The sequence below is a fragment of the Centruroides vittatus genome, unplaced genomic scaffold, assembly GCF_030686945.1.
Source record: "Centruroides vittatus isolate TY-2023 unplaced genomic scaffold, ASM3068694v2 contig_150, whole genome shotgun sequence".
Lineage (NCBI taxonomy): Eukaryota > Metazoa > Arthropoda > Arachnida > Scorpiones > Buthidae > Centruroides > Centruroides vittatus.
This window is the reverse complement of record NW_027120928.1, coordinates 3,344,071-3,370,472: the sequence shown is the minus strand read 5'-3', so window position 1 is coordinate 3,370,472 and position 26,402 is coordinate 3,344,071. Positions and strand designations below refer to the sequence as shown.

The window sequence follows — 26,402 nt, the reverse complement described above, 5'->3', positions numbered from 1 at the left end:
ATGGCTATAAAACAGTTTACTGGAGTTATTTTTATAACCAAAATTGAAATAAGACAATAATATATCAACAATTTATTTTCTTTGTATTGACTTTCATATATATGATTGCTTGTTTGCAGCTCCATACTTCAAATATCCAAGACAATTTTCTGTATCTTCATTCCATTTTTGTTAAGGGAGAAGTAAGACATTATTATTATTATTTTTCTTTATAAAATGATTTATACTGAGTATAAAATAGTGTAATCATATCCTAAGCAATCACCATTATTGAACCACAATTTTTTTTTAAATATTTTTTTTTTGTTAAAAGTAATTATTAAATCAATAAAATATGTTGATTGATATTTGCTTTGGTTTCAGCACTAATAAAAATTAATGATGCATTTTATGTAAAGAGTTTGTTTCAGTTTTATATACTTTGTTCAAGAAAACATTACAGAAATGGTTGAGTGACTTATTTACATTCGTACTGAGTTTAATGGTCACTGAGAATCACCCACCGAAAAAACAAAGAAATTAGTAATTAAATAAACCATGAAACTATTTAATGATATTCAAGCTGAAAAAATTAATTATGTTTAAAAAAATAAATAAATTTTATAACATTTTAGTATAAATTTCATCTACAAGCAATATGAAACAGTTCTTTGAAACACTTGTTTTTATATAATAAATTAATTACGTGATAATTGTGTTGCAATTTGAAAAAATTGTAGACGTGTAAATTCCCACTGTTGTCTGTCTGTCATTCCTTAATCTCGAGAAGGGAGTTAGATCAAACCGCGACCAGATGTGGAAAGCTTGGGGGCAGAAAGCCCCGATTAACTATATACTAACCCCCGGTTTGCAGAGCAAGTCATGTCATTTCAATTCAAAAATTTCCTCCGAAAGGAGTTAGATAGATGACCGGCACGACTCTATTTCTAGAAGGAAAGTATGATGTACAGGGACAAGATACTCTAATTTTATGTGGAGAGCATATATTTTAAATTAAATTAAATTTAAAATATGATTAAAAATTGCAGCTAGGCATTGTGACGACGTCACAACAAATAATTGTAAACAAATAATATTTTTTTTAAATAGAAAATGATTTTTAAGATTAAATATAATTATTATTATATTTAAAGTATATAACATATGTAATTGTTCATGTTGAAAATGTTTATTAAATAAGTAATTCTTTAGGGAAGCTGTATTCATCATTTAGAATTGTTTCATAAAGTACAGAATATTTATGGTGTAGATTTTGTGTATAATTTACTGAATTAATTATTAGAATTATTAATGTAAATATTAATATTTGCTTAAAATGTCTTAATTTTCTGAGCCTCTACTATATTAAAAATTGTTACATGTTTTTTTAATTATATAATATTATTTTTAAGACGCAATTGATTGAATAAATGTAACATATTTAGAGGCTCTCTATAAAGATGATACTAAAGCGCCCTAATGACTATCCTATGAGAGAGATCAATGATAATGTATTGTTCCTATAACAGTATTTGCTCTCTGTGCCCCTGTGATAGTAACAGCAAGAAGCAAATGCCATAAAAGTAATTATTACACTAATTAATCCAGTTTTGTTATCGAAATTTTAAAATATTTCAACACAAATTTTTGAATTTAAGAATAAGCTAGCCTCATATGTCCGGTGTGGCTCGGACTTTGACGTCGGGAGAGGGCGATAAAACAATGGTTTTAGTAACTAAAATGTACAGTACATTTTTCGACCTCAGTATTTACAATAATGAAACTGCAAAACAAAAAAAAAAAAAAAATTGTTCGAGGTATAGTTAATAGGAGGTGGGCCCGTGACTTAACGTATCTTTGCCACTTCGACATGCCCGAATCATTGCAACTTTCTAAAATCTCTCTTCAGCAGCATCATCTGCATGGTAAGAGCTTTAATTTGATACCCGAACCGAATTTTTAGCCCCAGTCATTTTACTGAAACTACGTCGGACAAACTGAAACCCCTTTTCAATTAATATAAGTCATAGATATTAATAGTACAATCATTAAAAAATTAATAAAAAAATTTATAATTAATCGAGACGTTTTTTGAAAGTAAATTAAATCCATTCGTACTAATCAATAATTGAAACAACCTTCCTTAAAAGTCCTTACAACGGCTAATGCTAAGTGAAAAAGAGAAATAAGATTAAAATATGAATACATTTGTTGTTATTATAAAGTTTGCCCAAATGAAAGTGGACACACATTAGAACTGGCAAGAATTTATTGCGAATCTAAAAGAAATCTCCATCGTTCTTTAAACAAAGATCCCAACATCTCACAAGTAGATCGATGCCCATCGCATAGAATATTGGCAGTTGCTGGTAAAAAAAAAAAAAAAAAAAAAAAAATTGATCCTATTCCTCGCCTCATCGTCTAACATGAAACTTTGCTCTCGCAAAGCTTTCTTGAAAGGTCCGAATACGTGAAAGTCGCATGGCGACAGGTCAGGACTGAATGGCGGATGTGTTGTAGTTGATGCAGTATGGTAGCGAGGAACTGCTTGGTTGGAACAGAGTTACACTATATACAATAGACGTTAATCTGTATACAATAGACGTTAATCTATATACAATAGACTCTATACAATAGACACTATATACAATAGACGTACAAAAGAACAAGAAGAGGGTCTACATAGAACAGGGTCTTCTTATATATGGAAAGATCTAAACGCCATCTGGAATGTACAGTGCAGTACCTCGGAGAGTGCTACGATACTCTCGCCAATACTTCCCCTCATTCCAAGTGGGTGCTTGGGTCAAGAGGAGTTGCGACTGGTTCGTATTTTTCATCGAGAAACGTTTTCCTCGACACATTTGAATTCCAGTCTTCCCCTCTTCTTGTTGGAAGAATTCGATGCGCAAGCATTAGTGAAGTGGTCCCAGGTCTTTCCATTCTTGAGCCAGTGAATTTGAGAGAGCATCCTTGACGGAGATTTCAGTATTGGATGCCATTTCCTGAATGACCGGTAAATTAAGTTGTATTGTTCACTTGTTGGACATTTTCTCGGATTAGTTCAGTATTCTGTAAATGTGAGTAATTCGGTTTGGTGTTGCAGATTTGATTTGGTCACTGTCATGTTGAAAAGTTTGCGAAGTCTACCTTTTAAGTCAGTTTTGGTTTAGCGTGGAAGATCTGGACCTCTTCTTAATTCGCTACCCCTGGGGATTTCATTTGCATCGTCGTTTTGTTGGATGTTTTGACTGGTGTTCTCTTCCCCTTGTTCAATCGCTACAGATGGAGGTTTGGTTAACTGAGTAATCACTTCGAATTTTTCAAATTTTCATTCGAGGTTTTCAGTCCAAGCAATTTAACATATCGGGTTGCAACTATCTTTTTCCGCGTTTCCAAATTCGATAGGCTTTGGATTGTTCGGAATAGCCAATGAATATGCTTTCTTTAGAGCGAGGATCAAATTTACCGATAGTGGTGTCCTTATTGAGTACAAAAGCGGGACTACTTCGAAAGTGTGAAATTTTGCAATCTCTACCATTCACAATTTTATAGGGTGTATCATTGTCTAAAGCTTTAGAAGAACAGCGGTTCAAGATAAAGTTTGCAGTGTGGATGGCTTCAACACAGAAGAAAGCTTTGAGTCCAGAGTGAATCAGCATGCATCGTGCCACTTCGCCTAATCTTCGATTTTTCTTTCAGCCATTCCATTTGTTGTGGGGTATGGGGGACGGTTAAGCGTCGTTTTGTCCCACATTCTTTCAAATAGTCGTCAAATACTTAGTAACAATATTCAGTTTTGTTGTCGAATTGAAGACATTAGATTTTCCTGCGGAAGTGTGTCTCTAGAAGGTTCTTTACTTGTCTAAAGACGTTCAGTATATCGCTTTTTTGCGGAGAAAACGTGCTTCACACCATCGAGATCGGTCATCTATGAAAACTGCAAAATATCTAGCGCTGACATCAATTGAATTCGAGTTGGGCCGCAGATATCAGTGTGTACGATTTGAAGTGTATTGGAAGTTTGTTGGTTGTCTGCTGAGGAAAATGGATTTTGCACCATTTTTGCTCTGAGGCATGTCTCACACGGGAATGATCGATCATCGGGTGGGATTTGAAACCCAAGACGTAATAAGACCGTCTTTAGGTGCTTTTGGTTAAGATGACCTAGACGTTCATGCCAATCCATTAGGATGAACTTAAATTGAGCGATGGCAGCAACTGGATTCCATTTACGAATATGGTAGCGTTCGTTCACTCGGACAGCTGTAGCAATTACGTTGTTTTGGTCCACAATGAAGGCAACTTGTTTGCGGAGTAAAACTTCATAGCCTTTGTCACAAATCTTACTTACAAAGATGAGATTTGTTAGAAGATTTGGAACCAGGAGCGTGTCAGATACGTTAAATACTATTCCTGCTGATTTATCGTCAAAGGCTAGTTGTACTGTGCCTATTCCGCCGATCATCGCAGTGTCTCACAGCTGGCTAGGTTTAGGGTTTGTCCGTCGGGTGTGGTGGCGTAAAGTCTCTGGCGTCATTAGATTCATCCATCTTATGCAGCATGAGCTGTTTGAGGAAATGGATTTCAATTTCCTCCAAATTTCGGAAGCATTCTTATAGCCCTTGATTTGTTTCAGCTCACTAGAACTGATTGAGAGAATTAAGTCAGCCTGGGCTTTGGAATCATTTTCATCTCATGTGGCTACTTTGTACTCATCATCGATGGGTCGTGGTTGATACTACTCATGTATTTCCATGTTCCATTTTTAATTAAGATAGCTCTTTCTTGGATTTTCCACGTATCATAGTTATCCTTCCTTAAAGGTTCGATTTTAATCGTGGTCGTCATTATTGAACATATAATGACCGAATGAAAAGAATCACAAGCATTACAATCGAAAAATCGTCGTCTCGTTTAAAATTATGTGGGGTTACAGTATCTGTGTACTAGTATGTGCCCACTAATAATGAGTTTCGTTCAAATCCGTTGCTGCTTCTTTGTTCGCTAGCTTGGCCGGAAGTTGAATTCGCGATACGTTGTTGTAACTTTCGTAGATTTTAAATTCGATTATTCGGCCTTTATTCTTCCAATGTTCTTAAAATTTGTCACAAACGTTCGTCTATAACAGTATTCTTGATCATACAAATTTAAGTTGAATAGTATAATTGGAGGTGAAGCTATCGACGATCGAACTTCGTGACCATGTGGTTTGCATCTTAGTTCTTTGTGACAACTTTCAGAATGCGATAATTTCAGTGTTTGTTATCCAATCGGCATGAAATTTATAAAAATGATTCATACCTTTGCTCTCTGCTGATTTTCCAAGTTTCATAGCAATTGGGGAATCGCGAAAATCAGTCCAAAAAGAAATTACCACGTTCTGCAGTTTTGATAACCACGCTTCTTCCTTGGGAATTTTTCTTCTATTCCTCTTCAGATGGCATCTGCTGGGCCCATAACCTGTTGTAGCTAGTGCAGCGTGTGGTAGCGAGGTAAAGTTAAATGAACTGATTGGTTGAAATAGAGTTTAATATACACTATATACAGTAGACGTCGTACAAAAGAACAAGAAGAGGGTCACATATGGAACAGGGTTTATACATGAAAAGATCTAAGTGCCACCTGGAATGTTCCTAACAGAGTGCACGATACTCTCGCGAACAGAATATTCTAGTATCTCCCAAAGGAATTTCTGTAACGTGGCACTAACGTGGGGACGGGCATTGTCGTAAAGGAGGATGACTTTTTGTGAGCGGACTCCTGGGCGTTTTGACTCTATTGCTTTGCGCAGCCGTGACAAAGTTTTTCAATGGCATCTTTAGTTGATGGTTGTATGTGGTGGCGTAAAGTCAACCAACAAGCGATTGATGAAGTGGAGATTTGCAGTGGAGATTACGGTGTGTGCCTGACCTGTTCTCGGTTTATCCTGAATTGACTTGCGGCCTTCTATGTAACTCTTTCATCAATTATTCCCTGCTGTTTGTCCTGAACAACCTTATACCACTTTCAAAAACAACGGCTCAAGTAGAGGTAGAACATTTATGACATCTACTTAAAATTATCTAGAATTATTTGTAATGTTTTTAGAATTATACAGCAATGAAAAGTGCTGCTGCACATAAATTTATTAAAATTAGCATTTTTAAAAAAAATCAAAATTATTATTATTATCATCATCATCATTAATATTATTGTAAAATAATAAAGGAGAAAAGTGTTAGAAAGAGAATTCTCTATACAATTAGATAGAAGTTATATTAATTATAATGTCGTCAATTACTAAAGAGAAAAATATTGTTAATTATTATAAATTTATTGATAAATTTAATTATACTCACATTTTAAAAAATGCAGAACAATATAACAATTTTAATTAATTAATTATTTTTTTCATTTTTTACAAATTTTACAGAAAAAAATAAATAAATTGGAAAAATGAAAAAGAAATTTATTAAAATTCCGAAAAAAAGTAGAAAACATTGATTAAAATTTAACTTAATTTATTAGTAAATTTCTTTAATTAAGAAATTGTTGATGTATTTTATTGTTATTACATTTATTTTAAAATTGATTGAAGAAAAGTTTTATTAATTTTTCAAAGCCGAGAAGTATTCCTTTTGCCCCCCCAATAAAATAAAATTAAAAAACAAATTAAGATCTCTTGCTTAAGAATAGAGAAATTCATTCCGCCTGTTGAACTGTCAAACTGAAATTTTTAAAAATGTCATCAGATAGAAATTTAAAGTCTTAAAATGTAATTTATTTACAATTGACCTGTCTTGTTAAGAAACTAGTTTTATGTACAGTTAACAGAATTATTTAAGCTATTATTTATGCGTGGGATTATCTAACAAATGTACGACCTTGTCAGACGATTGTCTTTAATTCCATCTAAGAAAATAATAAGACATAAAATAAATTTTATTCAAATTGAAATAAAAGTAGAAATGAAATAATTTTGTAATTATTAAAACCCTTTTTTTCGTTATAAAAATTCATTTTTACTGATTTAATAATTAATTGACGAATAAGTAAATAACTTTAAAATCGAAGTAATAAATAATAGAAAAAAATTGAAAAATTGACAAATAAATATTTAAAAATAAGTTTTATAAAATTATTTATAAACAAAATTGATAAATTATAGAAAAATAAAGTTATATTTTTATTCTTTTTTGAACTTTTCAAGAAATATTTAGTTAAATAATATATTTTTAATGTTAAAACTTTTATTTAAAAATTTTTAAAAGCGCAGACACAATTTTTAATTTAATAAAAGTAAAATATATATTTTTTAAATGTTAAATAGTTTTATTAAAATTTTAGAATTTAGAATCAAATTAATGAAATATTTTAATACTGTATTTTTTTAAAAATAAAATAACAAAATATGTGAAAATTGTTTTAAGAATTTAGAAAAACAAATGAAAAATAATTTTAAAATTTAATTATTAATATTTTTTGTTTAAAATATAATTTATGTTTATAAATTATATTCAAATAATGACGTGTGTTATTTTATATGAATTTTTTAAAAATGTTTTTATTATACTGTATAAATACAAAAAACATATGTTAAAATTATAAATTAAATCTACCTGTACTTGTATAATTGCACATTTTGGGGCTGAACGAAACTTTTTGGGCTGCAGTTTGAAAACATTGTAGAGCTATAAATTCGCACCGTCTGCTTGTCAGTCCTTCCTTAATCGCTATAACTGTGTTAGATGAAAGACAAGACAGGTAGGGAAAGATTAGGGGCAGGCTTTCGATTAACTATATTCGAACTTCCTCTCTAGACCGCAATCACGTGATTTTAAGCCAAAAATTTTCCCTGAATGAAGTGACATAGATAACCGGCATGACTCTGTTCTTAAAAGGAAAAATGTAATGTACAGGGGCAAGACATTACTAATTTGAAATAGCGAACATTTTTATTCGAATAAAGTTGAAAATTAAACGATTTCCACCTTATTTCGGCATTTATTTACTTGACTTGGATAAAGTTAACATTATACATATTTCGTACGTTATCCTTAATATATATTTATTAAGCAAACCTATGCGAAAGTCAAATTTAAGAATTAACAGAAAGGAGAGATAATAAAACAAATTGGATGCAAAAATTTCCATTCTTTTTTATGAATATGAAACTTCATTATATGAGAAGCTAATCCTGCATTTCTGATATAAATTTTAATTAAATTTGCTAAATATTTATGCAAATTTGTAGTTCAAACATTAATAAATAGTATGATATTAACTGGTTTTTAATATGGAAAGTTTATAGTAGTAGACACAATTACAAAGTGACCATTACTTTGAATGACATAATTACTTAATTTTCGATCAGAAATTACAAATTCCTATTAAAATCTCAAATTATCTATGTTGAGAAGAAGATCCGTATTTATTAACACTGTTTATCTCATTTAATACTTTTAATTAAAGTTATATTTTGTTATTAAAAGGAAATCACATAAAAATTGTATTGTATATCATTAATAGTTGTTTACACATTGTATTTTTACACGAATTAATGTTTATTCCTCTAATTTAGACCTACACATTTTTATATACGTAAGTATATAAAAAGTACAGTACAATTAAGTAGAATAATATAAATGATATAACTTTTATATTATTTAGCTTAATTCTATATCTTAGAGAGATAAAATATTTATTTAGAATGGTAAATGTTTTGTCAATGTGCCATTTTGAAGAAAAGATCAAGTTAAATCTTGCTCGAGTTGAAAGGAAATCCATCGGTATTTGTTGAATTTTTTAAAATTTTGTTCTTTAAAATAGCTGATATATATTTGCACATGAAAATTTACAAATTTATTTTAAAATTATCACCTTTTAAAAGATAGGATAAGGAATCTTTATCATGAATTCAGTAACTATAATTTTCATGTCTTACGATCTGCAGGACTAAAGAAACATAAATTGCGTGAGGTAGTAAATTAAAGAGTAGAACAAAAGAATACGGTCTGTTAGGAGACTTGTTAATTGATAACAGAACTTAAATCTCAATTTTCCAGACAACTAGCTTGTGCAATTAAAATATATCTGAGCAACGTCTAATGAAGTAAAAGCAAAAATGAATTCTGTGTTAACACGAAACGGATTAAACTAGATTTTTAAAAAGGAGAAAAATTAGTTTAAAAGGTATAAAATTAATCTTTTTTACTGTTATTTTATTAAATGTTGATAACTTTTTTAAAATATTGGACATTGTAGTGTGCTTAGTTAACATGTTATCTGCCTATCGTAAATCATGTCAACGTGAAATTTGGGTTAGGTTTGATTCGTATGTATAGTTGTTCCGATACGGTAAAGTATCTGAGGGTATCGAAACTGGAAATCTTGCTGGATGTCATTGTTCAGCCCAGTTGTTTTTACTACTCAGAATGTATTCTATTCATTACAATGAAGGCTGAGTGGGCTCCAGAGCATAAATTAATATTTTTTTGGTTACTCTAGAGAATTGAATCCGTTGGTTATATACAATAATAATTAGCGTGTAGTTTTGACCTCGTCTTGGTTTATAACATACTGCGGATAATCCGGGGACGTCCTTATGATTAATACACAGATTCTTACTACTGGGTTTGTATATAGTTATTTCTTTAGAGTTTTTCCCGTGTGTTAGTCTCTGGTGGGTTTTAAGAGTTTAGCGTCCGTGAAGGATGGTACATTCTCGGGAACCGTTGCCATAATAGCCAGCATTGTGGTGCCCAAAGTCTTCCTACGGTCTTCGGGATGTGTACCCTATATATTTGCCGACTTTGTTTTCTAGATCAAGAGTGAAGGGTATTTCATGCACTCCTGGGGCTGTGGTTGAATCGATTGGGTTCTTGTCGTTACGCAATAAGCCATAAACTGTATTGTTGCGTTTATACGTTAGTTGCTTGTTGCCTCATCTAATGTCCTTTCTGAAGGTGTTATCTAGCAACTTGTATGTTACCGTTTCGGTCGTGAATGGAGGGGGTTTATCATTGTGGGGAGTCTTCTGTGGTTGTATGTATTAACTAAGGAATTGATGGTATATTGGTTGTATCCGTGAGTGGCTGCTATGTTCCGTTCGGCTCCTTTAAGGTATCTCTTATATCTGTGCAATATGTGTAAGCTCTCGTGATAAGGTATTTGAAAGCCGCCGTTTTGTATCTTGGAGTTTTATTCGAGTAGCAAGGGATTATAATGGGTGGGATGTTGATTTAACATATACATTCGTGCCTATTTCCCCACTTATTAGAATGATGTTTAGATCTAGAAAGTGTGCTACTTTATTACCGAATTGGTTCGGGACTATTTTTAATCCATAGGGATTGCTATTGATTGTGTTGATGAAGTTTTCTATATCTGTTTTTCGCCTATATAAAAGGAGAAAACCTCCAGGGCGGTCCCTGGTTGTTTTCTCTCGATACAGGGTTAACTAAATATTTATTTATAAATAGTAATCTGAAAGGAAAAACATAGATATAATAAGCATGTATAGACATATAATAGCTAGCATATATAAGCATATATAGATTCTGGAAATAAAATATATTGTAATAAAGTTATTGATTTTTGATCATTAATATTTTCTATGTAAGTTTAACTTAACCGAAAATAGTGTAAAATTCCATTTCCGAACCTTACATATCTGTGAAAAATATAACGATACCGGGTCCGATACCCGAGGAAAATATGATGTGCAGTATACTATTATTATTATTATTAAAACTTATCTTTTTATAAATATATTTTATATTTTTGGACACGTGGGATGTCTACAAAAAAAAAAAAAAAAAAAAAAATTGTGGTTTTCTACTGTATGTATGGATATTAGTGTGTGTGAGGTACGATTTTGTTCACCCTGTTTGAAGCTTAATAACTCCTGTGTTTTTTGTCGAAATTTTCTTAAATTTTGAGATGAGGTTTATGTATTAGAAACATTGATGTTGTTAAAGTTTGGTGGTAGAAGGTCGAGAGGGTGGAGAGATAGAGAGGGTCATGTGTCTTATCTTTTATATTAGTATTTAAACATTTATTTCTTATGTTAATTAATTTTATACACACATTTTTAGGTTTATAGGGTGATAATTACAATGCCACTTGAAATAATTGTTGTATATTTAAGAACTAGTTTTAATGAATCTGTATCAATTTGTAACAAAATTTTTCTGTATATTTACTACGCAGCTTTTGAATTTTCAATATAAATTTATTGTAAAAGTAATTTAATATTTAAATATGTTTTCCATATTACAATTGGATTTGTAAGCTCAAATGATATGATAGACAAATAATGAAAATTTGTAACACTTGAAAAAATACTTTCTACGTTCGTTGGAAGTACAGTATTTAAATATTTTTAAAAAATCTTTAAATATTATTTCTATAATCCAATAAAACGAATGAATATATATTTTTCATTTTTACATTGTTTAATATTTTTATTTTTCTTATTTACTTATTTTTATTGCTTGCAGATTTACTTAAGATTAAAAAATATATTTTTTATGATTTTTAAGGTAGCATATTTCTTCATCTTTTCGTTTTAAAATACAGGAAAAAATTGATCAAATATTAAGAACTTTTTCTGAGATGTTTTTCTTTTGAAGAAATAAATTTAGAAACAGAAAGAATTATTTTTTTATTTTTTGAAAATGTTGCAAACATTTATTTTAGAAAGAAATTCAAAGTGAATTTGCTTTGGAAAGTATATTCATTTTCAAATTCGTCACTGATATTTTCAATTGAAATCTGAAAATATCATTTACTGTATCTTGAGATTTCGAATTTGCAAATTGGTGATTTATATTTATCTCTTTTTATATAAATAACATTTTCTCTGCAATCAAAGCTCAACAAAATAAACTTCTGCAAATTTGTTCGTGGAAAAAAATAAATATATTTTTTATGATACGCTCTTGTTTTACCCGCCATTTCTTGCAATACAAAGAATAAAACTCAAATACTAGAATAACTAGTGTTAGAATTAACTATAAATGCAATTAGAATAATTAACTAGGTGTGCCCGTGTGGGCCGAATACCTCGCTCCGCTCGCCCGTAGACTTGATATTGTGAAATTTAACTTTGTATATATCCGGTTACAGGTTGAATTTTAAAATTCTGTCTGCATCGTGACCTAGACCGAGATGGATTCTGTTTTCTCGCAAAAAATGATTTAAATCGGTTAAGCGGTTTCAGAGTTAAACGTCTCACAAACGTCAAATCGTTGCTAAGAGCTTCGCTCAATGAAACATAGGATCATTATTAAAACTGTTTTACAGTCGAAAATTCTGTAAGTTATATCTAAATATTTGAAAATTAAACAGGAAATCTTTTTATATTCAAAAAGCAAGCTAATTTTCCATACATTTTTTAAGTTCTGCTTAATGGCAAAGTGACGAAACATCTTTCATTCAGAGATATCATTATAAAAATTGATATTTTGTTAGATTTTGATGACGAAAAAGTTTGATTTTTACGCTAAATTCATGCAAAATTCTGTGATAAAACTACAATAAATATATTCAGAGAAGTTTCTTTCATATGGAATAAGTAGTTTTGAATTATTTAGAAACATTCCTGCATACTATACTTTACGTCAAACGTGTATATGAAATAGGGGAAGTAAGGAAATGTTTTTTTTTTTTTTGGAAATAAAAATAAAATTTAACACTGTTACGAATCGAATTCTGAATGTTACTGATAAGCAGCCAGGCAAGAAATATGACATAGCCACATTTTTATGTCTATGTAGCTATATCATGTCTCTTGCGTGTATGCGGGTCAACTTCAGTCAGCTAATACATGAGATACGTTTAAGAATAATCTATTTTTTAATGCTGAATTGCAAACTAATAACTTATTAACTAATTAACTTTGTCGTTTCTTTCAGAAATTATCTTACTAATAATTATCTTCACATGCAAATGAGATGTGTATCTTAATTTTTTGTGCTTCTTATGCCCTTAAATATTTGAATTTTTAGCAAAAAGAAGGAAAAATTAGACAAAAATAAGACAAAATAAAGACGTTTTGTCTTATTTTTGACTAAATTTTCCTTCATTTTGCTAATTCGAAACTACACCAGTATAATAAGTCTTATTTATAAACAAGGTCTACGTGGATAATATATAAACAAAAATTAAGATGTGTATCTGTTTTATGACGCTCTCGGCATTAATAAACTTAAGCAAATATCTAAATATTACTTTAAAAAACATTAAAAATATATTATTTTAAGTTTTCGTTCATTTATTAAAGTCTATTTTTAGAAATTTAAGGCTTGAACATACGTTTCTACTTGCTAAAAATTGATATCCCGTATGCTTTAAAGGCTTAGTTTTTTGTTAATTTTAAGAATTTTTTAATACAAAATATGCAAAAATTATTAATTATCGAGGAATTTTAGCTATAATTACATAAATTATAAATTTTGCAACGTGTAATGATTATATAACAATTACAGAGGTTGCGTATTTGTGTCACGCCAGTTTGAACTTTACATATTTTAAATACTTCTATAAATTATTACGAAAAGTTGTATTTCCTTTTTAGGATTTTTTTTAAAAATAGAATAAACTCTTAATTACACTATTTATTATTTAAAAGTTTTAAGTAATAAATTTATAAACCCCAACATTTTAAAGCACGCCAACATATCGAATCCCAACCGGTAGTTCGCGATCTCTAGGATTAGCTCTAATTTACAGGAAAAAAAAAAAAAAAAAAAAAAAACAGATTGAGAAACACTACTACAGAATTTTGAATAATTTACACATCATAAATATGTTTTAAAATTAATGAAAATTTTCATATTTCAGATTTTTTCGTTGGAAACTTAACTGAGAGAATTTCTATTGAGTAATTGTCTAAGGACAAAGATAATTAAAATTAAAGTAAGTAAAATGCATTTAAATGTATTTATTAGTTAAATATAATTTTAAAAAAATTAATTTTTGTGGTTAATATATTCTACGAATTACATTTTAGTGGCAAATATATGTGGTGTAGTCATATTTGGATAAGAAACGAGGTACTTGTGTGGGGTACTTTGTGTGTTTTCTTTATCCATTTACGAGTTGTTGTGTGAACTATGAAATTGCTTGCTCTCTTGTTAGAGATTGAGAAGAAATCAGTATAAAGCTTTCTCAAAGCAGTTTATATCCACTTTTATGAGATGTTTCAAGAGTTTCCTAGCGATATTTAACACGTGATAAAATAATTATTAAGAAAATTAACTTAGGAAAAATCAATAACAACAACAATACTTTCTTTATTTTAAATCTCAGCTTTATAAAAGACGAATAATTTTTTTAATTCTTAAAATGATTTTTAAAAGATTAATTTTTAAAATTTTAGTAAATTTTATTTTAAAAAATCTTCAATTAAAAAAAAGAATTTATCAAAGAATTGTTTTTTAAATCTTAAAAGAATTTTTCAATTTTAAAATTTAAAAATAAAATTATTAAATTGAAATTTAAGTTCTTGTTTTATTTTCTTTTTTTTTAAAGGAAATTTTAAATAATTTCTGCGCTTTTATTGAAAAGTTAAGAAACTTTTTTAACGTTAAATGTGTATTTTATTTTATTTTTTAAAATTAGTAATTTTTCGAAAACAATTAATATTTTAAAGAAGAAAAATCTTTAAAATTTACATTAAATTATTATTTTATATATAATGCTTAATTAAATAAAACAAAATAATTTTTTTTTATTTTAAAAATATTTTATTATATAAATTAATTAATATATTATAAAAAATAAGTTAAAAAGATGAAAACGTTGTTGCTGGACTTTCCTGATATTCTTTATTTTCATCCCAAACAATTGCTATCATTACTTTAAAGTTTTCAGATTGGTTGAGAAGATATTAAGTGGGTGGGGCCATATCTTTCGAATCAATGGTCCAATTTTCCTGAAAATTTCTAGAAATATTTCTCCCTGATACACAAAACTCCCTGAAAAATTTCAGGAAATTTTGACTGAAGGCACGGGAGTTATTAAGCTTTAAAGTAGGTAAAAAAATCGTGCTCCCACACACATGAACATCCATACATATAGGGGAAAAACCCCAACTTTTTTGCTTCGAGTCCAAAAATGTAAAAATATACGGGGGTCATTTTTTGATCGACACCATACTTTCCCTTGTTACATATAATCAGCCAGGAAAGTAAAGCTTTGCTTATAGCCAATAATCAGATTTGAAATGACATAAAAGTTTTAAATTAAAACAAGATTTATTACTAAAATTTCAAATAATAAATATTACTATTCATAAACTGAAAATAGTTAAGTATTAATAGTTTGTTTGTAAATCATTAAAAGAAATTTTTTTTGTTCAATTTTTAATTAATTTAAGATTATTAAAATCGCCCACGATTGACAAATTTGAATTAGAGGATGTGAAAAAATAGATATACAGATAGAGAGTGTAGGTGTGTGAACTGTTTATTAAGTTTACCACTACACAGGTGGGATGTAGGTAAATATTGAATCGTGTTGGCTCAAGCACAATGTTATTGGTGTTTTCTATTATACAAAGATGTAAGAATTTCTTTAAAAAGGTAATTTTAATAATATTTATCTGATGTGTACTGTACTTTGTGTAAATATTTTATACGTTCATACGAGATGTAGGCGTTAACAGAGAAAGTCTTTTTGTAAATTTATACAAGTTAGTTTTTCTAACAAATGTTTCAATTAAATATTTTTACAATTTATGGAGTATTTAGTTTGCTATTTTATAAATATATACCTACATTTATGTATGTATATATATATATATAAGCGTAGATAAGTTAGTACTGTCTGTCATCTCATAGATAATTTACATAAATTGTAAGAGGTAAGAAGTTGTTTCTTTCTTTATTATAAATTAAATTAATAATAATTCTTATTTAGTAATTTTAATATAGGTACATTTTTGTAATTTTTATACTATTTATAGAAAGTTTTGTAAAGAAATATAAAATTATTATTAATATTTTAAGTGTTATTAGTACTAATATAGCGAGTAGTTATATTGACTGTTATACATTATTTTACTTGTTAAGAATACTTAAAAGAAATATTTAAGTAATAATATAGTTATAAAATGTTGTGTGTGTAGAATTTAATTAGAAATTAATCTATTTATAATATAATCGATAGTTATAATCGTTTTATTAACGTGCGTGGTAAATTTTGTAAAATATATCAAAGTAATAAACCATAGTAAAAATGTTAGTTCATGATATTCTGCAATAATAGAGAATTGAAATTACCATAATTTAATGTAATTTAATACGTTGTAAACTGGTTTGGTATAGTAATATTGAACATTTTTTTATAAGTATAATGCATTTTATATGCAATATCGATAGTTTTCTTTTGCTTAATTTAAATTAGACCTAATTAAAGGGTAAAATAAAGTTAAGGGATTAATTATAAAATACTAACAATTAATAATATATTAATTTATTGTCGCATTTATGCAAAAATTTATTTTAAAATTAATAAACCATTTTAAAGATTGCATTTTTTCTTCTCTAAAAAACATTTAAAAGACTGTAAGAATTTTTTAAATTCTTTTTTATTGTAAAATACTTTTTAAGTATTTTACAATAATAAAGAATTTTAAAAAAGCATAAATTATATTATATTCAGGTATTAACTAATAAAAAAGAACATTTTGTGAAATTTTATAAAATATAAAGCAGATTTATTTAATGTTTAATGCACGAAACAACGCAAATTTAGTTTCAGTAATGTGCTGAGAGTTTTTCAGCTGCTGCGAATGATAATTGTGAGTCATTGATGTTGAAAGATATTTAAAAATGATCATTATAATAATATGCATCGGATATTTATTTTTAAACAAGGTAGAATTTTTTATATTTACTATAAACATTTAAAAAAAATTAATTTAATATAAATTACTTAAATTATTTTCGAATCCTTCCAGAGATTTAAATATAAATAAAATTATTTAGGTTTTATAAACAATAAATATAGAAATGACAAGTTGCTTGTCATGTCTATAAAGTAAGTCAATGTGACCTATCTACAAAGAAATTTACGATGTTTTTAAATTAATATGTTATTATTTTTTAAATAAAAGTTTAACTATTTTTCTGTTTTTAAAATTATCAAATTATACTTTATTGTTATTTTAATTCAAATTTACTTAATATTTTATTATTGAAAACTTATTTTATTGGACTGCAATTTTCAAATGGCAGACCTATACATTTCCACTGTTGTCTGTGTTTTTGATTTTTATTAATCTCAAGAACAGAGTTGGATGAAAATCGAGACCAGATATGGAAACTTAGGGCCAACTCTTGAAATATTTTTAAGACAAACTCAATATAAATGAATAAAATAATTTAAAATTATTATAATATTTTATTAGTTTTGTAATATTAGGCTTTAATATATTCATATATATATCAACGAAGTCTCTATATAGTGTAAATGTGTTAATAATGAAAATTTTATATAAAAATATAATTATATTTAATATTTAACATGCCATTAACATATTTACAATAAATATATATGATTTATCATGGTTGTATAATAGTTCTATTAACTAGAAATCCTTAATAACTTAAGAAAGACTGACAATACATGACCTGATATAAACTCTAATTACTTATATATATATATAGTGTGTGTGTGTGTGTGTGTCCTTTTTTTTGTTGAAAACTTTTGAAGTAGTTTTAATAAATTATTTTTGTAAAGTATGATTGAAAATAAACAAAAGAAAATTGGCTGATATATATTGAAAAAGAGAAGTGCTTCTCGTTGATATCTATCTTTGTTCTCATATGCTGCATCGTAGTGATTCCTGACACACGCCTCTGAAAACAAGAGAAATGAATCTCGGTAACCATAGAAACATCACATCCTGACTTTACTGGAAAAATTTCTTGAACAATTAGAATGATGGTTACCGAAGCCACTGGAATGATGCAAAGAATAGTAAAGAAATAAGTTGAAATTCAACTCTGCTTATATTGTATTCGGAATTCATTGTTAGTTACTGTATCAACGTTACAAAATTGTATGAAAATACTAAGATGAACTCTCTACAAAACAGCATTTTTATAATATTTCTCTTAGAAACATAATGCCATATACATTTACAAATTCATTTTAATGATTTTATTATACGAATATGATATTTAATAATATGTTTTATACAAAACTTTTATTATAAAATCATGATTCTATTCTTGAAAACTTTATATGATTCTACTGTACTTATTTATAAACATGAGTATAAATATTTATATTATAATAATTTTTAATCAAAATATGCAAAATAAATAAATATTAATTACTTCAGGGAATTATTTGTTAGAAATTTATGAAATTTATCATTTATTATCTTCATTTTTCAATTATAAATTATTTTCGATTTTATGCAAATAAGATGTTTCAATTTAGCATCGTAAACTTATTTTTATAATAATCAAATTAGTATTCCTATAATTTAAAATTATAATTATTTTTCTAAATATAATCATAAATAAATAAACCTGTGATTTATGATTAATTAAATCAGTTCTTGGAACGACTTTCCTACTAATTTTAACGTTTTATTCTGTTGATAAAATAATTTTAAATTAATTAAGACAGCTATATATGTAATAAAACTGCAAGAAATTTTCAATTATTGTTTTTAACGGCATTTTAAAAAATATTATGCTTATAAATTAAACAAAATGCCTATTGGTTAAGTTCTTCATTGTATAATTTCGAATCCACCAATCAGCGCGGACGTACAGTACATAATATATAAAGTATTCGATTATTTGTATAATTCCACGACTAAAAACCTGAATTTTGAAAATTTGTTGCATTTTATTCAATTTATTATAATCTCTCAAAGAATTTGAAATCTGCTTCATCTTACACAACGAAAAACCAATTTTTTCTATATTAAAACTGTGTTTAAGTTAAATATCTTAATTAATTTTCGACATAATAATTAATACATTTGATATTAATCATTTGATTTTATTAAAGACTAAATTAATTAAGACTTTATACATTAATTAAGTAAAGATTAATAACATTATAAAATTATTAACTGAAAAGTTTATTATTATTATTTATTAATTAATTGTTTAAAGAAAGAAGTTAAACAATTTATTATATTAATAGGATTAAATTTATAGGAGAAATATCTGTGAAGATTTTGAACATCTGCTTGTAAACTTTCGATCTTTAGAGCAATTCAATAATATTGAATTGAAACAATTCAAGATTGAAATGATAATTTCTAAAAAAAATAAAAAATAATATATATAATTTAATATTATTCCAAGAGTTATTGTCCCTTTCGGATAAATTTCGTTTGAAAATATATTGTAAAAGCAAATTACGTTACAACCCATCTCGAGTTTTAGCAGCCTGATGTTGGCTGTCTGTCTGTCATCTTTACTCGGAAAAAATAAAGAAAAAGGAAGCAGACTTGACTAGTCATCAAACTTTTCTTTTGTTTTTCCTGTTCTCATGAATAGAATAATACGTTTTACTTCCAGCTAGGAGTTTTTATCTGTTTTTTTTCCTTATTAATTTAATATTATTTTATGATAGAAAGCTAAACTTCTGTTCATTTTTTTTGTTTACATTTGAAAAAATGGAGACAATTCCTAAATCTATCTGAAATTTAAATGGAATTTTATATGCATTTTATATTGAGTTTATAACAAAGAAATGATGATATAGGCTATATTTGCAAGTGAAATGTAATTATTTTTAAATTTTATTTTCAAAATATATATCTTCTACTCAAAAATTTTATTGAAAATTTGTCGAAGATAATTAGCATATAATGATGTAAGTATTAGAAATATTGAGTTTTTTCTACTTATCTATTTAAAAAAGTCAATAAAAACTTTCACATTTTATAAATTACTTAAAGTTAATAAATTAATAAATTTATTGATTTAAATATTGATTATATTTATTAAGTTACTACAATAAATTGCGCCCATGAACAAATATATAATTTTAATTTAATATTTGATTCAAAAATAAAATTTAGAAATGACTTCCGGTACTTACCGGAAGTTCGTATATAGTTAATCTGGTCTCGATTTTCATCTATTTAACTGCTTTCTGAAGGTTAATGAAAGACAAGCGGGCGGCAGACGGACGAATGTGGGATGTATAGGTCTGCAATCTGAAAATTTCAGCCTAATAAAACCTCTACTTAATAAATAATCATTATAAAAAACAAATAAAATTTATAAAATGTATCTACTAACAATTTAACTTAAATATAATTTAATTACTTATTAAATTGCTAAAGAAAAATAAGAAGAGAAAACTTTAAAATAATTTAATAATTATTTTAAAAATGACTGTTGATTTTTTTTGGTAAAAAAATGTGTCGTGTTTGTAGATTCTTTTCTACACACATTTTTTTTTATTTAATTTTGAACTCTTGCCAGTGAGATTCATCCTGATTTTCAACTTTAATAAATGACAGGTATTTGTCACACTGACCAGATACGTGATGCGAAAGTAAACTGGTCTTTTATACTGTAGATTTTGTATAGCATCTTGAAATTTACTTGTATGTAACATCATTCGGATTTTATATACTTCCTTGGGAATAGATGATACATACGTGTTTTATTTGTTTTATACTAGAGAACAGAATTCATCGAAAATAATTTATTTGGTAAAAATAGTAAAAATTTATACGTTTATATATTTATATATAGTTTTAAAATATTAAAAATAGATTATTTACGTTTATAGACATTTTTAATTATTTATTGTATTTATATCATTTTGCTTGTAATTTCATTTTGTTTTTTAATATATTCTCATACTCCATAGTATAATTTCATATAATGTTTTTGCTTATTAAATAAATGTAAATTTTGTATTTTCGAGAAAATAATAACTTAAAAACGCACGCAAACACACAAACAGTTGTATATGTGTAAATACTTTTGATTTTTTTATTTCTTTTCTTAATGTATGTATCGTCTTCAATGAAAATGAGAAACCCAAAGAAGGCAGCTATGAGATCTCAAACATAGCCAAGCAATTATGCTAAGTTGTATGTCTTCTAAAATATTTAAACAATAAAAAAAACTATAGAACACGTCTTGAAAAACGAGTAAAGAGGATCTGAAATTTACTTCGAGTTACTTAATACTTTTTCAGGAGTTAAAGAAGTTTCTTACACCATTCAAACAGCTGTGGATACCTTTACTCATCACAGAAAGTGATCCAGAATTTGATAATGTTGTATGTTTTGGAATTAATCATGTTTAACCGTATTGTACAATACAATTGCTGAACAAAATCATGAGATCCTCGATACATAATCGCATTCCTTTAAGTGATGAAGCTGTCTTTGCAACAATTATGAACCCTCGATTTGTGATCTTGACGTCTATCGTTTCATGCGTGTCTCGACAAATCATGATCCAAAACGATTTCCTATCACATTACCTCGAAAACACTCTTAAGAAAAATGAGTTATCTGTATTCACCTGGAGTGATCATTACTACTCATTGAGTTGGAAACTGCTAAGGTTCACAGCCCAAGTACTTCAGATTTTTCAGCTGCGATTATTCAATAGTTAGCTGAAAAAATCCATCTATTGATAGAAACTTAGGTGCAACTACCGCTTTGCGGAGAGAAGTGAATTTGTATTTTACACTGAAGAAGGAATTTAAATCAGAAGATGCAGATTTTTTCACATCAATTCGAAAAATGCAAAAGGACCATCTGCCAAACATTGCTAATTTAGTTCAGGCTGTTTGTTGCATACCAGCAACAAGCATTCCGCCAGAACCTTTTTTTTTTCAATTTCTGATCTAACTGTAACTGCCAAAGATTTTCCTTGGCCCCGGGAACTGTGGATAAAGTCACAAATCACGATAATTACTCAAGATGTAAAGAATATTTTCAGAGAAAATTCATTTAAACAAAACGTCTATAAGTATGTTTTTTTTTTTTTTGGTTTGTTTTTTAAAATTCAGTTAGCATTTATTTGATTTCTTCTATTTTGAATTTTATTTATTTGGTATTAGTACGGTTGCTATAGTGTGTACGGTTGGTATAGTGTAGTATACAGCTATCATAATTACAAGTTTTATTTAAAAATAAAGAAAGAGAAAGAATAAAGAAAGAACAAAGCGGAAAAAGAAGTATCAAACGCATTTTGGTCAAATTACAGTTGACATTTTTTAATTATATTTTTTTAAAAATTTGTTTGCTTTTAAATAAACATACTTTTTACATTTACATCTTAAAATTAATTTTTATTTAAAAAATAAAAATGTTGTGGCTTTTTCTTTTAACAACAGCTCTACTTTCACATATAAACATCCCACACAATGTAGATACGTATATACATACAAACATACACACATGCACACATCTGCATACATTCAAATTTTTTATTTAATACGTGCCTTTTATTAAATTATAAGATATTAAAATAAAGAATTTATTATTAAGAATTTACTGACTTGAAAATCAATGTAAGAAATTTTATTTACTTTATTTTTTTACAGTTAATATTGTATATACAAATATATATACTAACATGGCGCAGCGTAGCCTGTACGGCTCTTGTGCCAAAAAACACCAACCAACCAACCAAAACTAACTTTTTAAATTTTATTTGCTGATTTATTAAATAATACAAAATCAGTTATGTTATGATAAGTATAAAGTTAATTTTATTTACAAAATATCGTAAATAATTTATAAATTTAAGTGTAAATATTAATTAAATTTAATTTTAATTTTTAAATTTTAAATAAAATACTAAATTTAAATAAAATTTAATACAAAATAATAATATAATTTCAATAATAAGATGTCTATCGATTGAAATGAATCTTTCAATGTCTTATTAATTACATAAAGGCATAAAAAATGTAATGTATTTTTTAAAATCATATTTCATAATATTAAAATTCATCTTTTAAGTTTTTAATTTATAATATATTTTGTAGAAAATGTCGAGAGTTTTTACAATAAAAATATATTTTGTAAGCAGTAATAAAGTAATTTAACGTATGTATAAAATATTTGAAAACTTCAGTTAATCGATGTAAACTTTAAGATTTTTTTGAGAACGATAAAAATCGTTTTTAATTGAAACATCCTTTAAAGTTGGTTTAAATGAATTTTGGGCAACCCTATAAGAATATTAAGTACAGGGTATCCAATATAAAACCAGATCTCCTTAAAGTATGAAGCAGGGTTATATTTTGTAAATAAAACTAAGTTTTTTTCAATTATTTTCTTTGTCTTATTTGTCCCTTCTTCACAACAATAAATTACTCAATCGGTGTGGCCGATTTTACGTGTTTCACGTAAAATTGGTCACATCGATTGAGTAAATTGGACATTCTTTATAATTCTTTGTTCAAACAAAGAATTTAATTAAATTATTTGTAGGAGAATTTTAGCAAGAAATAGTTTTTAAATCTGTCACAAAAATCTATAAATGTAAGTGAGTAAATATTCGAATGTGAACACAAAACTTATACAAAACTTTGTATTGTTAGATAATATATTTTTATTTAATTTGGTGCAACTTTTGTTTCTAAATTTATAAAAAATTATTTTCTTATCATCAATTTAACGTTTTAATGTTAGCAATTATTTCTTTCATATAAATTATATAATATAGCAATGATCTAATTATATAAATCTGGAAAAAACCTTTCCCAAATAAAGGTTTTCTGGTTGCGATATTCGAAATTAAAGTTAGGGTCTTTCAAAAGCAACATTCATTCGTCTCTTTGATTGGTTGAAAGCAAAAACACGTAATGATTGACAGAAGTGAATGTTGTAGTAATTGAGAGCAATATGATTGGTTGGAACGAAAGCGATTCAGCCATTCGCAAATACGTCTATCGTTATTTGTTTTTTTCCTTCAACCAATCAGAGAAACGAGTGCAGACTGTCTGCAAAAGTTTCTAACTTCGTTTAGAAAATTGCGACAGAAATTTATTTAATTATTTCTACGTTAACTTAAATTAATTTTCTTCCAAAAATTAACACAGAAATTATCTTATATACACGATTTTAGTTTTTTAACAGCTTTTATTAGAGTAAAATAAATGTTTCAGAAAAAAGATTTCAGCATTGTGTAAGGCGTAACTGGAAAAATTGATTCTTCTTTCTTTTCTTTAACCGGAAGTGTCAGATGATCATCGAAGGAGAAATGAAAAACTCCTGAACATTACTTCGGCTAGTCAATACATATTTATTTGTTTACTTATTTTCAGACAGTTTTAGGTGTTAAAATTATTTATTTTCTGCCTTTTTTGTTTACAAATTTGATTTTTACAGATCATTTTTTAGTAAGGACTTAAAATTTTTTATATGAACAATGTAATTTTTAAAATTAATGCATATAATTAAATCTATAAAAGTATTTTTAATATATTTAACTATAATTTTTTCATTCAAAATTTATATTTTATTTTATAATAAAATTCAGGTTCTAAGATAAAAATTCTTATATATATATATATATATATATAATATATATATATGTATGTATATATTATATACAGTAGAGTCCCGTACAACACGGAGTATTCGTTACTCATTATAGGAAATCGCGTTATCGAAACCTGCATTATCACACGATTTATGAAAGTTTAAACCTTGGCCTATAAGTTAAAAAACCGTTGTTAAACAAAATTTATTTATCTGAATAAATATAAAATAAAAAGTTATTTCTTAAATAAAATTAACTCTAAAATCATTTTTAAATAAGAAGAAAAAGAAAGAAAGAAAAAAAAAAAAAAAAAAAAAGGTGGAAATTTCCAACATTCATCATAAATTTCCAATACATTCAGCAAGTTGATAAATATCAGTCTATTCGCTACACGCTCCATTTCAATTCAGAATACATGAAAAATGAAAGGACTATATCAAACAACTATAATTAATCATTCACGTTAGACGTACTGATCGGGAATTGTAGATTTATCTGTAAAGTTTATCTGCCTTTATCAAAGATGAGCTGTCATATATCCTGTCATTGCACTAAGAAGACAACTTCTAAAAACTCATACGTCAATGTCATTATCTAACGCTTTTAAAATTTATTTTTATTTTACTTTTTAAGTGTATCAAGTTAACATGCGAATGCTGTCATCACCCGTAAATATTTGATTTATTCCGTGAAGTAAATATTATGTATATATATAATGCCATTCCTTGTCATAGTTTTAAGAACATTTATTTGATGTACTAAAAATTTTTATCGATTTTAATACATTCTGAAATTTTCCTTGGAAAAATTCTTAAAAAAAAAAATGTTTCAAAAATATATCAAATTCTTATTATTTGATGTTAAAATTTCATAAGTTTAGGATTATATTTTGTCGAGTAGACAGTTTTAAGTAAACTGAAATCACTTATAAGGTTGCATGAATTTAAATAAAAATTGTTTTCCTCCCCTCTCTCTCTTGATAAATATAGAAAAACCTGTCCAAAACGGAACCTGAATAGAACGGAAACCTGCCTATACAGTAAGAAAATCGCTCCGTTCAGAAGGATTTTTTATGTTATAAAAGAACCTGTCCAAAACGGAAATCTACCAAACCGGAAAATCATTCGGTACCATGTGATTCCGGTTTACACAGGTTTTATTGTATTTAAAAAACAAATAACATTTTGAAAGTATTTAAAAATTATAATTTAAAATATTTTTAAATTATAATTATTAGAAAAAATTTTTATATACGAATAAATGAGAATAAATTAAAAAAAATATACATATATAGTAGAACCTGTCCAAAACGGAAGCCTGCCTAAACGGAAAAAATTCTTAGGGACCGAGCGATATTTTATGTTACAGTAGAACCTGTCCAAAACGGAAATTACAGAACAGGAAAAATTATTTGATACCTTGCAAATGCGGTTTACACAGGTTTTACAGTACATATAAAATTGAAACGATTTATTGGACGAAATTATTTAGAACGATTTACTGAAATTTTTAGCACTAAAATTGAAATTTAGTGTTATGATGATGATCTTCTCGAACTGTAAAATCGCTAATATATTTCTTTTAGTTCATGAGAAGTTTTCAGGACAGACAGACAGACGATACGGTAATAAAAGTAGGCAATTGGACAAATAAGTTGAAATATAAAAATTCAACTCTTCAGTTTTAGTTTTTGAGAAACAAACAGACAACGTAAACTAAATTTACTAAGTATGTAAAGTTTAAAATATTAAATTAAAAAAAAAATTTAAATCAATTTTAGTATGGGTTTAATAATTATCAGTGAGATAAGAATAAAGTAATTATAAAAAAAAACAATAAATAATTTCATAAATAAAAATTTACCAGTAAATTAAAATTACTTATACAATTGTTATTTGATGACGCCATACGTAACCTAAGTAACGTCGGAAA

At 27.1% G+C, this 26,402-nt stretch overlaps 1 protein-coding gene across 1 annotated transcript in view; it reads left to right on the top strand.

Moving 5' to 3' along the window:
- The window catches only part of LOC136968640 (somatostatin receptor type 2-like), a 148,055-nt gene that overhangs the window by 76,531 nt on the left and 45,122 nt on the right, over positions 1-26,402 (top strand). The window contains exon 2 of the mRNA XM_067262643.1: positions 13,807-13,881. The gene's annotated coding sequence lies outside the window, so the exon portion shown is untranslated. The remainder of the gene's footprint in view (positions 1-13,806; positions 13,882-26,402) is intronic.